General features: G+C 35.8%; 1 long non-coding RNA gene across 1 annotated transcript; it reads right to left on the bottom strand.

Annotated features, from left to right (window-relative positions):
• Positions 1–1,585: 1,585 nt before the first annotated feature.
• On the bottom strand, positions 1,586–11,392 carry LOC129805656 (uncharacterized). The gene is made up of 2 exons (XR_008752105.1): positions 10,748–11,392; positions 1,586–4,296 (listed from the first exon to the last, which is right to left on the bottom strand). It is a non-coding gene; the product is annotated as an uncharacterized LOC129805656 (long non-coding RNA).
• Between the last annotated feature and the right edge of the window lie 1,106 nt (positions 11,393–12,498).

Below are 12,498 nucleotides of genomic sequence, written 5' to 3'. Positions count from 1 at the left end.
AGAAATAGTTCAAAAGAAGTCAATAAATGAGTGATTGTGGGAAAATTTATTAATTTTTCATTATTCATTAGGATAAAATGAGAATGTGTGGTTATGTTGTAATGTTTACAATTTGCTCAAATGGTGAAAAAATCAGTTTTACCATGATTTTTTGCATTTATTGTGTGAATTCTGATCAAAATAGACAGTCGGACAATATATTTGCACAAATGAAATTCAAGTGACCTGTGTAAAATGCAAAAGTTTTGTTCATAGTTGTTTTCTGGGCAGTCTGGCACAGACTCCACCACATAGCATATTTTACTTCCGGAGATGATTAAGAAGACACAGACTTAGAAAATAATTGTGCAATATAGTTTCCCAGGACAAGTTTGATGAGTGCTTTGTGCTATATTGTTCTTGTGATACGAACAACTCTCAGGAAATACAGCAGAAATGGTTTCCCTGACCGGGAAAATCATCTACTGCCCTTGCTTCCAAAGTGCTTCAGTGATTTAGTGCTCCTTACTGTTAAGCGATGGTCGCTAACTGAATTGTGTGTTCCGGATGTCTGGGAATGGACAAGGTCACACAGGAACTCGTTCCGGGTGGATTTGTTCCTGAAGAATCAAAACCTCTTAAGAATTTCTAAACTTTAAGGCTGCTAAGAAATTGAGTGTGACTTTCTTCCTGGTAGACATTGAAGCAGCGCGCCTAAGTTTAATGAGGAACGCAATGGTTTTTGCCCACGATTCCGGCACATTCTTGCTTTGCTGTGGTTGACTTGCAACTATTATAGTAGGTGTGTTAAGAATTTCACCTAATAGGGTTGAGGATTGAATCTAGCATTCATTGATGATGTCAAGGCAAGTTCTGGATGACGCTAGAAGTCGCATCTCTAGAAGACATCCAACAATCCTTGTTTTTCAGAGCGAACAACTGCATGAACTGAATATTGGATGAACCTTTTAGAAATTGAATCAGGTGATCATTTTATTTCCTTATTAAATTATAATTTTAAAAAGGACAATGACCAATGTATAATTTTATTCATCTGCAGCACGTTAAACTGGCATCCGGAAAGAAATATTCTAGGATTTGTCTTCTACTTCAATGCACTGAAGATGTTACTCTATTGAAGGGCTGAGATTTTGCAGGACTCTTGGAATTCTAAGATAAAACTCCTGCGTATTTATTTATTTTGGCCATCATTCAATTCAGTAAGATAATTAAAATTATTTTATCTTTTTATTCACATCGTGTATCTAAAAAAGTCATAAATAAATTTTCCTATAAAAAATTTGAATTCAAATTTATTGAAAAGGCATGGGAAAATTATGTTTTGCTCTTACTCTGTACTTGTGCTTTTGCTTACATTTTATTGCAAAAAAAAATGGATTACTCTAAGAAAAATAAATATAATTTTGTGAAATGTGGCATGTCGTGGGTGTGTAAAACCTGTGGGTGTACAATGAGAGTTCGAGGTAAGTACGTTTTTATTCAATAATTACTAAATGGAGTAAATCACAAAGGCTGAATAAGTGAGGAGAACAAAAATTAAAAATGGCAGACAAATTTGTTCCTAGGGAAATTAAAATTCTTCAAATGACTTTGAAAAACTCTCTTAATTATACATAGAAAAAGGTACAGCTGATGATCATCTTGCTTCCAAGATGTACCACAAATATATAACATGAAATAATACCATTCTGAGGAGATATTCCTTCCAATTTTAATTTGGCTTCTCAAAAGATATTGACTTGAAGATTTCATTTCTGTCCGCTCATAGTCACAATTACAAAATCTTGTCCAGAAGGTCCTGTCTCGAGATTTCATCTGCTTCAACTACCTTGTTAGACTTTGGTCGTCGTAGAAATTCTGCTGCCGGATTGCGTTCATGGATTCCATCTTGGCGGGAAGTCTCTTTAACCACGTCATAATGCATCTTGAAGATTTCATTTCTGTCCGCTCATAGTCACAATTACAAAATCTTGTCCAGAAGGTCCTGTCTCGAGATTTCATCTGCTTCAACTACCTTGTTAGACTTTGGTCGTCGTAGAAATTCTGCTGCCGGATTGCGTTCATGGATTCCATCTTGGCGGGAAGTCTCTTTAACCACGTCATAATGCATCTTGAAGATTTCATTTCTGTCCGCTCATAGTCACAATTACAAAATCTTGTCCAGAAGGTCCTGTCTCGAGATTTCATCTGCTTCAACTACCTTGTTAGACTTTGGTCGTCGTAGAAATTCTGCTGCCGGATTGCGTTCATGGATTCCATCTTGGCGGGAAGTCTCTTTAACCACGTCATAATGCATCTTGAAGATTTCATTTCTGTCCGCTCATAGTCATAATTACAAAATCTTGTCCAGAAGGTGCTGTCTCGAGATTTCATCTGCTTCAACTACCTTGTTAGACTTTGGTCGTCGTAGAAATTCTGCTGCCGGATTGCGTTCATGGATTCCATCTCGGCGGGAAGTCTCTTTAACCACGTCATAATGCATCTTGAAGATTTCATTTCTGTCCGCTCATAGTCATAATTACAAAATCTTGTCCAGAAGGTGCTGTCTCGAGATTTCATCTGCTTCAACTACCTTGTTAGACTTTGGTCGTCGTAGAAATTCTGCTGCCGGATTGCGTTCATGGATTCCATCTTGGCGGGAAGTCTCTTTAACCACGTCATAATGCATCTTGAAGATTTCATTTCTGTCCGCTCATAGTCACAATTACAAAATCTTGTCCAGAAGGTCCTGTCTCGAGATTTCATCTGCTTCAACTACCTTGTTAGACTTTGGTCGTCGTAGAAATTCTGCTGCCGGATTGCGTTCATGGATTCCATCTTGGCGGGAAGTCTCTTTAACCACGTCATAATGCATCTTGAAGATTTCATTTCTGTCCGCTCATAGTCATAATTACAAAATCTTGTCCAGAAGGTGCTGTCTCGAGATTTCATCTGCTTCAACTACCTTGTTAGACTTTGGTCGTCGTAGAAATTCTGCTGCCGGATTGCGTTCATGGATTCCATCTCGGCGGGAAGTCTCTTTAACCACGTCATAATGCATCTTGAAGATTTCATTTCTGTCCGCTCATAGTCATAATTACAAAATCTTGTCCAGAAGGTGCTGTCTCGAGATTTCATCTGCTTCAACTACCTTGTTAGACTTTGGTCGTCGTAGAAATTCTGCTGCCGGATTGCGTTCATGGATTCCATCTTGGCGGGAAGTCTCTTTAACCACGTCATAATGCATCTTGAAGATTTCATTTCTGTCCGCTCATAGTCACAATTACAAAATCTTGTCCAGAAGGTCCTGTCTCGAGATTTCATCTGCTTCAACTACCTTGTTAGACTTTGGTCGTCGTAGAAATTCTGCTGCCGGATTGCGTTCATGGATTCCATCTTGGCGGGAAGTCTCTTTAACCACGTCATAATGCATCTTGAAGATTTCATTTCTGTCCGCTCATAGTCACAATTACAAAATCTTGTCCAGAAGGTCCTGTCTCGAGATTTCATCTGCTTCAACTACCTTGTTAGACTTTGGTCGTCGTAGAAATTCTGCTGCCGGATTGCGTTCATGGATTCCATCTTGGCGGGAAGTCTCTTTAACCACGTCATAATGCATCTTGAAGATTTCATTTCTGTCCGCTCATAGTCACAATTACAAAATCTTGTCCAGAAGGTCCTGTCTCGAGATTTCATCTGCTTCAACTACCTTGTTAGACTTTGGTCGTCGTAGAAATTCTGCTGCCGGATTGCGTTCATGGATTCCATCTTGGCGGGAAGTCTCTTTAACCACGTCATAATGCATCTTGAAGATTTCATTTCTGTCCGCTCATAGTCATAATTACAAAATCTTGTCCAGAAGGTGCTGTCTCGAGATTTCATCTGCTTCAACTACCTTGTTAGACTTTGGTCGTCGTAGAAATTCTGCTGCCGGATTGCGTTCATGGATTCCATCTCGGCGGGAAGTCTCTTTAACCACGTCATAATGCATCTTGAAGATTTCATTTCTGTCCGCTCATAGTCATAATTACAAAATCTTGTCCAGAAGGTGCTGTCTCGAGATTTCATCTGCTTCAACTACCTTGTTAGACTTTGGTCGTCGTAGAAAATTCTGCTGCCGGATTGCGTTCATGGATTCCATCTCGGCGGGAAGTCTCTTTAACCACGTCATAATGCATCTTGAAGATTTTCATTTCTGTCCGCTCATAGTCACAATCACAAAAATATTGTCCAGAAGGTTGCTGTCTTCTCAGGAATTCATATCATCATGTAAAAATTTATTTGTTTTCGTGTTGTCGTGATAAGTAGTTAAATTATCTATAAAAAATGGAAATTTTTCATTGTTGTAGGATATGAGAATAACTAGGATTATAAAGTCGTGATTTTGTACTAGTAGCAAATTGCACTATAAATAATAAACCTTCGCGAAAATTGAATGATGATGTTAAATTCAAATTTATTTACATTTCTTTTTTATAATAAATGATTTCAATTACTTCAATTGATTAATTTTTCAATTATTGGATATTTTCCTGTTCTTCTTTTTACCTCTAAAATCATGTATTAAAAAAAAAACAGAAAAAATAAAATCGAACACTAGGGAAAATGTTGATCTTAAGATAAAATTTTCGAGAATGATTTTTAACTAATAAGAGTTTTTTTTCTTATTTTATTGTTTTTGTAAATATTTTTTACAATTTTTCTTAAAATTTAGACGAAGACACGTACAGGCTTGCAAGGCATTGGAGAGAAAAGCATCCAAATGAGCGTCGAGATGCACTAGCGTCGTCTAGTTCTACGGAAACACTTGGGTGTGGAGAGGGGATTGATACCGCTGGTACCAAAAAAGCTCTTCACTTCGCTAAATATCACGGAAACCGACGATGCTTCTCAGTTACCGATGTGCTGCAGCAAAACAAGCCATACAGTGACGTCAGCTTGTGGAACAAGATCAATGCTGAATTACTGGACATGCTTGAAGAACCATCGGCGGCGGACAAATTAAGGAACCTCGCGGTGTCACGGTTTACAGTGGCAAGAAATATTGACAAATTGGGGGACAAGCTTGAAGAGGAACTGCTCAAAAAATTAATGGAGTGTTCAGTCTTGTCGCTCTGCTTAGATGAGAGCACGGACTTGACTGATACAGCACAACTGCTAATTTTTGTAAGAGGTGTCCTCCCAGACTGGTCGATATTTGAAAAAATGCTAGACCTCAAACCATTAATACGGACCACTGGGATGTCCATCTTTACGGCAGTACAGGAAGCCTTAGCAGAATTTGGGGGAGAAATTAAAAAAAAACTTTACTCCATAACCACCGATGGGGCTCCTGCGATGGTTGGCGCCGATAAGGGATTTCGTGGTCAAATGAGAGTTGATTCGCCTAGCGTACAATACTTCCACTGTATTATTCATGAACAGGTATTGTGCGTTAAGGTCCTCACTCTTCATGAGACTGTGAAAAAAGTTGTGAAAGTAATAAATAGGTTGAGAGGAGGAAAACATGCTCAAACTCACCGGCTGCTCCGTGAATTTTTAAGAGAACACGGAGCAAAATTCGATGACCTCAAATTATACACGGAAGTACGGTGGTTGAGTAAAGGAAAGGCGCTCACCCGTTTTTTTGAAATTCGACATGGGGTCACTGCCTTTATGGAGACTATTCCCGTAAGATATTTATTTTTTTTTAATGCTTTTACTGATTGAAATTCACAGAGAGAGCAATACTTATATAAATATGTATCTTCCCTTAATGTTTTCACCCCCCCCCCAAATTTTTTTACCTTTCACCCTGCGAAGACGACTTCTCAATAAACATTCGCGTTTCAGACGATTCTGAGAAATGTGGTCCGGCTTTCGCCAGCTAATACATTAAAAATAAATGTGTTTCTTTTCTAGTATGATGAAGACGTTAAGGAAGAGTTGAGATCCGGCGTATCATTTTGGGAAGAGGTCGCATTTTTGTGCGACATGTGCAATCATCTCAACAGTCTAAATCTTCGGCTTCAGGTACATCATTTTATATTTACTTTGCTTCTATTACGGCTTATTTGCGTAATCTGAATGATTTATATAATCATTTCTTTTAATCTGGGAGAAGATCATACTTCATCATCCTGTGTAGATAATTTTGTGTAAGATGGCACAAGTAGGAGAAAATGCTTCACTTATAGTTACATTATTCACATAATGGTAGAGTATTACATATTACCGAGAAAATAGTAGTTTCACGATTTCCAACTGTAATGTTTGTAATATTACACAATATATTATTTACTATAACACATTAAATCAAAAGGGGTATATGCGACGGCTGTTTTCCATACTAGGGGGAGGCTTTGAACTTTCGCATACAAAAATGATGTTCAAGTTCAGTGATTTTTTCTGACTACCATGCAAACTGTATGGATTCTCCAACTATGCCAAAAAAATGTCTTACTTATAAGGTTTATAATCCCACCAAACAAAATTCCAGGAAATCCTTAGATTTTCCTCCAGAGGAAAATGAAAATTTAATGGCGATTTATCCGATAGATGAATCAAGTTTCTATTATCGCACACGATTCACGCCATCATTGAACACCCCATTTTCACCGTAAATTTTGCACCGGACACTAAAAGTTGCACATCATTGTTTAAAGGGAACTCTAATCTACTTGATTAAACCATTTTTATATAGAATAAAACATTTTAATATCACTTTTTTGGAACTTTTCTGAGAGATGTTTTATTGACATTAAAAACCATTTTTTTGATTGGTTCTACGAGAATTTCACTCCGGAAACGGTTAAATCTGATGAATACTTTCTTAAAAAGTCCAAATATCACCAAATTTACACGAATCAATAAGTTTTTAAAGCTAAAAATTGACTAAAACTCTGCAAGCGAGAAGACCACACAAGATTCCACCATTCCTCCACGGAGCCGGATATGCACAAAAACGTTTGAATGCGCACCATTGAAGATTTCTCTGTTCCTGCAGCTGCAGGAATCGGGATTTAGCTCAGATATTGAGCTTCAGCAGGTGAACAAGCTAAAATTTTCACAAAACAGCTTCTCACGAACAATTTCTTTTCTTTGTCATGCAAAACAACACAATAGTGAGGTTATGTCAAAGATTGTCAAAAAACCAGTTGTAAACTGTATGAGCTTATTGCAGATGTGATTCTTTCATTGCACATTCAGTTTGTGCAAGCTTGAAAAATATTTTTATATCAAAGAAATGCAAAATTGCTTAATAATTACTCAACTGCAGCCTATTTGAGTCAAATTACTTCTTGTTTATCAACTTTACGATTTTTAAGTTTTCCTTTTTAGTGGTGGATCAAATCGGTAGATTACAATAGATGTGAATATGAGGGATCGTATCTAAAATGAAGTTTCCTGGAAAATATCTGAAGCAGTCTTCTATATGCGATCGATGAATCTGAGTCAAGTTTGTGAATTTTGTTCCACCCACAAAAAGTGCCTGTTCAGCCTAAAAGATTTTTACATAAATCTGATTCCTAATAACCCTTCTACCCTTTGTGATAGTAGTTTTTCAGAAAAGTGATATTAATTCTGCACAATCGTATGAAATATTGCCACAGCAAAATTACAGTTTTGGACCTGTTTTTATTTTTTGTTTCCTGAAACTAGGAAAAAAGGATTAGACTCTCAATTTTTTCAGGAAAGATGGGATTTAAGGTTAGCTATTACAATATATAGCCATATGTGAGATTCATAAAGGAATATGGGAGAAATATGAAGTGTCTGAAGGTAGCGTATGTGCGAACGATCAAAGCCTCCCCCTATTCTACGTAGACTTAGACTTATATTACTTTAAGACATATGTTGTTCCTGTGATCGATATCTACAACTGATGAAAATTTGATAGTCATCCGTCATCCTGAAGAGGAATTCTGTACAACGGTCTTCAGACTAAAAGTTTAGTCCAGTTCTCTAAGTTCTCAATATCATAAATAACAAGCAATTTGATTGGTTCATCAGAATCTAATGGACCATTTACCCTGATTATCCAATCCTAGCTCGAAATTTTTCAAAAAATTTTGACTCATAAGAAATTAGAGAAGTTGTTAATCTATTTGACTAAGTCATAGGAGTGAAGCCTATAAAAGCGTTAGCATTGCCATATGACAAATTTAATTTTTTTATCCCCTTTATGTGGTAATAATAAAACCAACTATTCGAAAATGCGATTCATATCAATTACTGAGAGCTTCACACCATATGACTAAAATTTATCATATTGTCATATTGTTACAAAATTCCCCTACTATTGGCGAGATGTTCAAGGTTTAAAAAAACTACACAAACAGCGTAGGATCGCCAACTTAAAATGGCTCTCCTAAAAAGTTGTCATTTTGAGATAGAATAATATGGAATAGAAGCGTCGATACTAGTGCATTACACTATTATTTTGTAGTATTAGATAGATTCTATAAAAAATACATTTTTTGCTAAGGTCTTAGATCTTAGATATTTGCCCATGATACAAGATTTAGCGGAATATTAACAAGCACCATTACTTCTTTCATGCTGTACAAATGCTGTACACCTATGATTCTTTCACATTCTAAATATATTTTTTTTAATTGCCGCACTTACAATTCGAAAATTGAAAGCTTGTTTATTTATTCCCTAACAGTGTCTGTAATGCATGTTTGCATGTTTTTTTTTTCAGGGGACTAATAAAAATATTTTCGGTCACGTGAGGGAAATTTATAATTTTTCTAGAACTTTGGGTGAGTTGAGCAACAGTATCCTCTCTAACGACCTTGAAAACTTCCCATGCTGTCGTGAAATTGCTGGTGTTGGAAATTTTTCACGATTTTCGGAAGAAATTCAGAATCTCCAACATGAATTTCAAAGGAGATTTTTGAAATATGATGAAATACGACTGATTTGTGAACAATTTCCCAATTTTCCTGAAAAAATCCCAGAAGTGGACGAAGAGCAGGCTGCAACCTTGAAGAAATTATTATCTGTATTTCCGACTACATACAGATGTGAGTGCGCTTTCTCAACTATGGGAATCACAAAATCAAAATTTCGAACAAGGCTTTTGCAAAAAAGATTAAAATCCAACATGCGGCTTGCTATTGCAGAATCGGAAGAAAGGCTCGCGGATAAAAGGAGTAATAGAGAGTCTCAAGAATTCATAAGAAACGTTCAGCAGGATGAAGTTGAACTGCTTGAAGATGAATTTGAGTCCATGGCCAATGACGATGACCTTGAAGAAGTTGAATATTTGGACGATGAATTTCAACTTTCTTTTGATGAAGAGCTGGAAAATGTAAATATGGACGATGAATTCCAAATTGGTGAAGAGGCAGCGAATCAAATTGATTGGTTGTGGACGGATCATGAAGTCGAACCCACAAATAATGACGATGAACAGGAAGAGATGGTTCATGCTTTCATAGACACTGAGGAACAGGAAGAAATGAAAGCGAAGGAGTGAAGTTTTTTTTTTTTTCAATAAACGTAGTTTTTCCCGTGAGGGTTTCCACGTAAAATCGTGTTTTTTTTTTATTTTTATTGCCTAAGTTTGGGTATATACTGAGTTCGGTTACCTACTATTACAGACTTCATTCATAAAAATACGAGGAGGATAACAGTCTAGCCCTAGCCCTCTATTGTAGCATTACCATAAAAAAATTCCCCTATTTCACTTTAAAATAGATATGTATCCTATTTTCCCTCTACCATTCCCTGTCACATTTATATCGAGTAGTTGTGCTACTGTGGAAACCAGTTCTCACACCTGGGAAGCCTCTGTGGGACTGGGTAGAGTAGTGCCAATCATTAGGGAGATCGGACGGTTTTCCAGAGAAGTTTCAGCTCTATTCACTGTCCCCATTATACACAACTACACTATAATTCTTTTTGTATAGTTTTTATGTCCGTAATAGTCTACTATGGATTTAAACTGGTTCATAAGATACTAGAAGACTATTCCAAAATTAAAAATTGTTAAAGAAGTATATATTTTGATAGCTTGGTGCCTTACTCAAAATTTTATTTTTGTCGTTAATTTTTCTATTAGAAATTTTTCCTGCTTCGTCATATTAATTTCATGGACAGAAAAGTAGTGACACTGTTGTTGGAAGATGATAACGTAACAATGATTGAATGTAATTGTATTGTTGAATAAAAGAATTTTATATAAAATTCTTTTCTCCAATTTCTACGATTATTAATGAGATGGAATTGTGATTGAAAATTTTATTAAAAGATGGTGTATCTTTGAGATTTGTTTTTCAGGAAGATTTGTTGGAATAATAAAATAAAATACAAAGCAATGATGAAACTATATTAACATTAAGCTTTTAGTAACAAGGCTAGTAATGTGTAAGGTCCACATTTATAATTGCTATTTTTTATTTTTACCAGTTAGTGAGCGATCTCAAAACCTTCGATTTTGGTCAAAATAGGGCAAAAACCTAAGACCTTCATAAGTTGAGTAACAAAAAATTTTTTTAGGATAGAATATAATAAAAAAGATAGAAGATTGTAGTAAACAAAGCTTCGTAGAATTATATTATCGGGAAATTTGGTGTAATAGCAAATGTCTGAAAACGTTATCCGTGAGCTATCGTGTTTTACGGGTCTATACCAACACTAAATTTTGAAATCTGCCAATTACCTTGCGGTCTTGCGGATTATATCTGTCTCAAAAACTTAAAGGCTTTCATGAGCAAAATTCTCTGTCGTAAATGAAATAGATGAAATATTGCCAGGAATTCTCTTGATTTCACTGTACCTTATATAATATATTGAAGACTACTGAATTGTACTTCCTCTGGCACTTTTCTCCCCGTCAATGATCCCCACGGTCCAGCTTTTCTTGATGAAACATTGATGTCTCCTTTGCTTTGTATTTTCTCTCGAGTTTTTCACCTCCCCGTCAAAAAATATAGCACCAGGCTTCTCTTGAGAAGTAAGGCCCATAAATTGATGGTGCAATGGTTGATTTTTGGGTCTTTGATGAGATTCTGGATAACCATGATGTCTTCACCAGTCACACACTTCAATATTTGCTCAAACAAGATCATAAGATTGATCATAACTACGGTGGCAAAAATAGGAAATCGGTGGTCAGTATTGAAAAATCCATCGTTTTTTTTTTGTGAAAATTTATCTCCTGGTTTGTAGAAAGTCACACAAATCCTCTGAAAAGATGATTGAGCTTAAGAATTCTGGGGAGTTCTTGCCGGGCTCTCATGCAGAAATTTGAGTGGAACTTCTTCAGTGGTTTTTTTTCATTTTTCTGGACAATCACGATATATCCACGCAAGCTAACATTGTCTTTTATACCTAAGACACTTGAGACTCACTTTTGCATTACCTTTTATTCACTGTAACTTCAGAAAATAATATTTCTCTTTCCATGCACCAAATTAGAAAATGTAAACATGACAATGAGGTTATGTTAATTGCGAAATAATATCCCATTTTTTTCAGTGTACGTCACTTGTGAAAACGCCATCTGAGCAAAAATAATTTGACACTAATTCGGTTTGAAACGATTTCTTGCACTCCTCTGCTCTAAAATATTTTTTCTATAAAATTCGACAATAAAGATTTATCCCAAACTGTCATGCACTAAAGGCTTAGGTTTATCAATTTAGAGGTTTTTTGCATAAGTTTCATTTTCCTAATCTCTTAACTCTTTCGCGTCTTTAGGGTAATGTCATGACTCGGGGAAAAAAGTTTTTTTTGGGTATTTACATTAATTGAAATCTATCTGTTCGTGCACGACATCATAATAGAAGGATGTAAGATTCTTGGCTCATTTTCTTAAGACTCCAGTTAGATTTCAATTAATGTAAATAGCCAAAAAGAAACTTTTTTCCCCGGGTCATATATGACCCTAAAGACGCGAAAGAGTTAATGCCTAATTTTGTTGATTAAATATTCTCGAGGATCAGCTTAAGTATATTAGGATCTTAACGCTTTAAAGATTATGTGACTTAACGTAAAACTCCAAGTAGATCAAACTGATCCTCGAGTATATTTAACCAGTAAAATTCTTCAGTAAAGGATTGGCTTTAATTTTATCATCCTTATTTTAATTTTTAGTATCGTAGTTTAGAGATTCTTTAGATAAATTTCTTTTGCCTGATGCTTTACCACCATTTTTCCCGGGCTGAATATTCTCAAGGATTAGTCTGAGTCTACTCGGGGCTTTACATTGGAAATTTTATTTTAACTTACTGAATTTTGTAATTCATTTAATAATTTTCAAATTCTACAACACTCTACAACATATTCAAGAATTTATAACTGACAGTGGATGGAATATCATCTAAACCTTTCACGATTTTCTCTGTTTAATTTTTGTACAACGTCTTTGGAATTGTTGTCCACTTTGCCTTTGGAAATGTGGAATTTTTTGATACAATTGGAATAGGTTTTCCAAAAATATTCTTACAACGTAATCAATTACACTGCGCTTATGTAAAAATTTCCCACTTGTACGTGACTTTTCCTGCTAATTGTAAGAATGTTCTA

Source organism: Phlebotomus papatasi, chromosome 3 (genome assembly GCF_024763615.1).
Source record: "Phlebotomus papatasi isolate M1 chromosome 3, Ppap_2.1, whole genome shotgun sequence".
NCBI classification, from domain to species: domain Eukaryota; kingdom Metazoa; phylum Arthropoda; class Insecta; order Diptera; family Psychodidae; genus Phlebotomus; species Phlebotomus papatasi.
Note: the sequence above shows the minus strand (reverse complement) of the source record. Positions and strands in the feature narration are given on the sequence as shown.